This window comes from Otolemur garnettii, unplaced genomic scaffold, assembly GCF_000181295.1.
Source record: "Otolemur garnettii isolate 467f Iridium unplaced genomic scaffold, OtoGar3 scaffold00345, whole genome shotgun sequence".
Classification (NCBI taxonomy): domain Eukaryota; kingdom Metazoa; phylum Chordata; class Mammalia; order Primates; family Galagidae; genus Otolemur; species Otolemur garnettii.
The window spans coordinates 270,742-277,188 of record NW_003852740.1 but is presented as its reverse complement, the minus strand read 5'-3'; positions in this window follow the sequence as shown (position 1 = coordinate 277,188).

The window sequence follows — 6,447 nt, the reverse complement described above, 5'->3', positions numbered from 1 at the left end:
GGCCTCCATATGTCATACCTGATAACTTGAAACCAAATGCTCCCCCACAAAGCACAAAGGGAACTGAAAACAAGAACAGGGAAGGAGGGCAGGGCACAGCAGGCCCTGAGCTGAGAGACAGCAAGCAGTGGGTTCTCTACAGACAGGTCTTGTTAGGGGAATGGCAAGCCCCATGACCTGGGGCCTCTGAAACTGACAACAGCCAGCCAGACTTACCATCCCAGCAGCCCTAGGGCCTTCTGAGGGTACCAAAAAGGCAGATAAAACTACCACGTAGTTTCAGACTGGTCCAGAAAGGGGCAAGGTGAGTTCCTGCCCCCAGGGGCTTTGAAAATTATACCAGTATTTAGAATTTGGCATCCAGTCCTGAAACCCACTAAGGGGGCCAAAGAAATAGCAAACTGTCCTCCTAGCTTCTGGCAAGCCCAGAAAAAGGCACAGTGACAGAATTGGACAGATGTTTCACACAGAAACTAAATAAAGAAATAATGGACTTTGCCAGGCACGGTGGCTCACGCCTATAATCCCAGCACTGTGGGAGGCTGAGGCAGGAGGATTGCTTGAGTTCAGGAGTTCAAGGCTTGTCTGAGCGAGAATGAGACACCGACTCATGAAAACAATTGAAAAACCCAGCAGGGTGCTGCAGCGAGCACCTGTAATCCCAGTGGCTTCGGAGGCTGAGGCAGCAGAATGTCCACAGCCTGAGTCTGAGGTTGCAGTTAGCTACGACGCCATTGCACTCTGCTCAGGGAATAGGGTAGAACTCTGTCTTGACACAAAAAAAAAAAGGAAAAAAAAAAAACAAAGAAATAATAGACTTAAATACAACCCAGGACAAAAGGCTTAATGGATATATACAGAACATTTCACCTCAATACCACTGAATATACGTTTTCTTATCAGCTCATAGATCTTCTCTAAAACTGAGCATGTCCTATGACATAATAAATCCTCAACAATTAGAGGTCTGTGCATCTTCACAGACCACAAGGAATAAAGGTAAACTCAATTCCAAGAGAAACACACATCCCCAAAGGAAGTCATGGAAACTAAACAACCTTAAGCTGAACAGCTGGGTCAAGGAAAAGATAAGGAAGGAAATCATTAGATCTTTCAAACAAAATAACAGTGAAGCCACAAGCCATCAAAACTTGTGGGATACTGCAAAAGCAATCCTAAAAGGAGAACTTATTGCATTAAATGCTCACATCCAGAAATCGGAAAGAGTGCAAATCAAATGAATCATCTCAAGGACTTGGAAACAGAGGAGCAATCCAATCCCAAACCTAGTAGAAGAAAATAAATAACCAAAATTAGATCAGAACTAAATGAAACTGAGAACAAAAGAACCATTCAGAATATTAAGGGGGGAAAAAAGTTGGTTCTCTGAAAAAATAAATAAAATCAATAATTCTTTGGCCAGACTAACTAGAAACAGAAAGGTGAGGTCTCTAATAACCCAATCAGAAACAAAAATCAGAAATAACAACAGATACCACAAAAGATCATCACCAAATACTACAAAAAACTCTATGCCCAGAAATTTAAAGATGTAGAGGAAATGGACCAATTCCCTGAATCATACTACCTCTCTAGACTCAACAGGAAGAAATAGAACTCTTGAACAAACCAATATCAAGCACCAAAATTGCGACCATCAAAAAGTGTCCAACAAAAAAAAAAAAGCCCTGGACCAGATAGTTTCACACCAGAATTCTACCAAACCTTTAAAGGAGAGCTTGTACCTATACTGCAAAACCTGTTCCAAAACACTAAGGAGGAAAGAACCCTCCCCAACTCCATCTATGAAGCAAGTATCACCCTGATACAAAATCCAAGAAAGGACTCAACAAAAAAAGAAAACCACAGATCAATACCATTAATAAATATTGATGCAAAAATATTCAATAAAATCCTAACACATAGAATTCAGCTACACATTAAAAAAATAAGCCCAGGTGGGCTTCATCCCAGGGATGCAAAGCTGGTTTAATATATGCAAATCCATAAATGTAATTTACCACACAAATAAAATCAAAAACAAAGACCATATGATTCTCTCAATTGATGCAGAAAAAGCATTTGACAAAATTGAGCATCCTCTTCTGACAGGAACATAAGAAAATAAGCATAGATGGCACATTTCTTAAACTGATGGAAGCCATTATGATAAACCCACAGTGAGCATCATACTGAATGGAGAAAAACTAAAAAGATTTCCACTTAAAACTGGAACCAGACAAGGATGTACACTATTGCCACTATTATTCAACATTGTGCTGGAAGTTCGAGCCAATGTAATCAGGCAAGAAAAGGAAATCAAGGATATTCAAACAAGGACAGAGGAAGTCAAACTGTCATTCTTCAGTGACAATTTGGTATTATACTTAGAAAATCCCAAAGATTTAACCATGAGACTCCTGGAAGTGATCAAGAAATACAGCAATGTCTCAGGATATAAAATCAAGGACCACAAATCAGTAGGCCTTCCTTATATATGCCGACAACAAGCAAGCTGAGAATAAAATCAAAGATGTAATACTTTTCATAATAATTCCAAAGAAAATAAAATACTTTGGTATGTGATAACCAAATCCCCTTGATCCTCCACTAAGACCAGTCGGGCAAACGAGCCCCCAACCCTCGAAAAGAATTTCTCCTGGGTCCTTTAGTCCCAACCCCCTCAAGGGTGGGGAGGTTAGACTCCAAGGAGCAGTCTAAAATTGGGAGGGGTATAAAGGGAGGGGCAGATTCCAGAAAAAGCCCCTGGTGGAAAGTCCCAAGTTCTTGGAAACTTTCTCAACTTATGTACCCCTGCCTTGAACTTTGTAACCCCCTCCATGTGACCCCTGACCTAATGTTACCCCCACCCTAAGCTAACTGCAATGTTTGGCTTCTGTTTATGCTTGCTTGCTGATTTAAGCCGTAAATAGGGTATAAAAGCCATTTGGCCTTCCATTCGAGGTTGCTTGCTTCTTATAGCAATGATCTCCTGCAGGTGTAATAAATTTCTATTGATTATTGCATCAAGTCAGGTACAAGTCTCTTTCTCAGCTGTGTGAGTCACAACAGGTATTTACTTAACAAAGGATGTGAAGGGTCTCTACAGAGAGAACTAAGAATGATGGAGAAAAGAAACAGCAGAGACGGGCAGCACCTGTCACTCAGTTGGTAGGGAGCTGGCCCCATATACCAAGGGTGGTGGGTTCAAACCCAGCCCCAGCCAAACTGTCACAAAAAAATAGCCAGGCATTGTGGCAGGCGCCTGTAGTCGCAGCTACTCTGGAGGCTGAGGCAAAAGAATCACCTAAGCCCAGGAATTAGAGGTTGCTATGAGCTGTGTGACTCCACGGCACTCTCCCAATGGTGATAAAGTGAGGCTCTGTTGCAAAAAAAAAGAAAAGAAAAGAAGAAAGAAAAAGAAACAGCAGAGAATATTAACACATGGAAGAACATACTGTGTTCATGGCTGGGAAGAATCAACATTGTTAATGTCTACACTACCCAAAGCAATCTACAGATTTAATGCAATTGCCATTAAAATTCCATTGTCATACATTGAAGACTTGAAAAAACAGGATTTAATCTTCATGGAATCAGAAAAACACCCAAATAGCCAACACAATTCTATGAAATAAGAACAAAACTGGAGGCATCATGTTACCAGATTTCAGGTTACACTACAAATCCATAGTGATCAAAACAGCCCGGTATTGGCATAAAAATAGAACATAGATCTATGGATCAAAACAGAGAACCTAAAGATGAAACCAGCCTCATATCACCACCATCTGATCTTCGATAAAGTAAATAAAAGCGTACACTGGGAAAAAGAATCCCTATTTAAATCGTGCTGGGAAAACTGATTAGCCAAATGTAGAAGACTAACACTGGACCCGCACTTTTAATCACTTACAAAATTAACTCACAATAGATAAAAGACTTAAACTTCAGACACAGGAAAGTGTGAGAAAAACCTTTATCAGTACCAGCCTGGGGAAAAAATTAATTTAGAAGACCCTAAAGGCAATCACAATAACAACAAAAATAAAGAAATTGGACCTAATCAAGTCAAAAAGCTTCTGCACAGCAAGGGCATGATCGGCAAAGCAAAGAGACAACGTTCAGAAAGGGAGAAGATATTTGCATGCTATGAATCCAACAAAGGACTAATAACCAGAATCTATAAAGAACTTAAGCAAGTCAACAAAAAAAGAGCAAATGACCCCATTAAAATTGGGCATAAGACATAAATAGAACCTTTTCTCATGAGGACAAATGGCCAACAAATTCATGAGAAAATGCTCATAGTCTCTAATTATTAAAGAAATGCAAATCAAAACCATTTTGAGGTATCACCTAACCCCAGTGAGAATGGCCCACAACACATGGTCCCAAAGCAACAGTAGCTGGTGTGGGTGTGGAGAGAAGGGAACACTCATGCATTATTGGTAGGACTGCAAACTACTACAGTGTTTATGGAAGGCAGTGTGGAGTGCAGATTGTGAAGTGGCAAGACCTCCACAGCCCTGGAGGAGGTGCATTCAAGGAACAGCCCCTGACTGCTTCTCCTCCCCTCCTAAAACAACAATAGTTCTCTCTCCTTGCTCCCTCTGCCAGAAGTCAAGTAGCTTCTGTCTACTTTTCTACCTTTTGCCTAAAAGCACCTAACATTCTATCCCTAATGTTAATCTTTCTCCCATGTACTATGACTTCCTCTCAACCTTGCAAAATAAAAATATTCCCACTTGCTCTCCCTGCTGATTTGCAACATTGTTAATATAACCAACCTTGTTAGGTACTACATTAACAAAGCTGTTCACAGTTGGGTGCTAGCTGCAGTCTGCACCAGACCTTCTGATCCTATCTTTTATGCAATCTATGTCTCTTGCATGATTTATTTTCTCAATTCCCCACCATTCCCCCTCTGGTTTGTTTACTCTTCCTTCTGGTTTGTGAAAAAGTAGTATGGAGAACTACTAAAGAACTTAAAGAACTAAAGAAGACCTACCATTTAATGTTCCTCGAAGAACTGAAAGTAGACCTATCATTTGATACTGCAATCCCATTACTAGCTTCCAACGCCCAGAAGAAAAAAAGTCATTTTATTACAAAGACATCTGCACTAGAATGTTTACAGCAGCCCAATTTAAAATCATAAAGATACAGAAACAACCCAAGTGCCCTTCAAAACATAAACAGATTAATAAAAAGTGGTATTTGTATACCATGGAATAATATTCAGTCATAAAATAGATGAAGACTTTGTATCTTTGTTACAGCTAGCATGGATTTGGAAAATACTCCCCTAAGTAAAATATCCCAAGAAGGCAAAAATCAAGCAGTCCCATACACTCAATACTAAGTTAAAATATGTAGATTAACAACATGCACACATGAGAGAAAAACTAAATTAAATTCAAGAGGGGAGGAAGAGGGGGTCTGTTAAGTTCCCACCTAATGAGCACAATGTATGGGTAAATGGCTCACCCCCTGGGTGAAAGTCACAACTACAACTCAGACTTTACCTTACAAACACAATCAATGTAACCTAAATTATATGCACCCTCATATTAATCTGAATTTTTTGTTTGTTTGTTTTTGTTTTTGTAGAGACAGAATCTCACTTTATCACCCTCAGTAGAGTGCCATGGCATCAGACAGCTCACAGCAACCTCCAAATCCTAGGCTTAGCAAAACTCTTGCCTCAGCCTCCCAGTAGCTGGGACTATAGGCACCTGCCACAACACCTGGCTATTATTTTGTTGTTCCAGCTTGGCCAGGACCGGGTTTGAACCCCCCACCCTTGGTACATGGGGCCAGTGCCCTACTCACTGAGCCACAGGCGCCACCCAATCTGAAATATTTAAAAAAGAGGATATTACAACGACATGCAATTCCAGAGCTTATTGTATCAATCTCATGGATGATTTTGAATTATGAATATTAGAATACTGATTCAGCATTAAATCTTATTAAAATTAATTGATATGGAAAGATGGAAATATTTAGGTAAATAATGCTGGTTACCTACTAAGCGGTACAAAAAGACCTCATTATGTTAATCTTTATATATGTAGACATTAGTAATCTCTCATTATGATTATGAAAATATTAGTGTTTAATTTTCAGTGAAATATACATTTTGACAATGAACTGGTAATGCATTCAACTTTACTAAAGATCAGCAAAAAAAGAAAAACTAAAAGCCAATATTCCTGATAAATATCAATGCAAAAATCCTCTATAAACTCTATACTGAATTCAACAGCACATTAAAAGAATTATATGCTGCAACAAAATGGGATTACTCCTGGAATGCAGGACAGTGTGACAAGCAAAAATCAATGTAATACACCACATTAACAAGATGAAAGACAAAAACCACATGTCAATTCATGCAGAAAATGCTTTTGACAAGGTTCAACATATTTTCACAATAAAAGA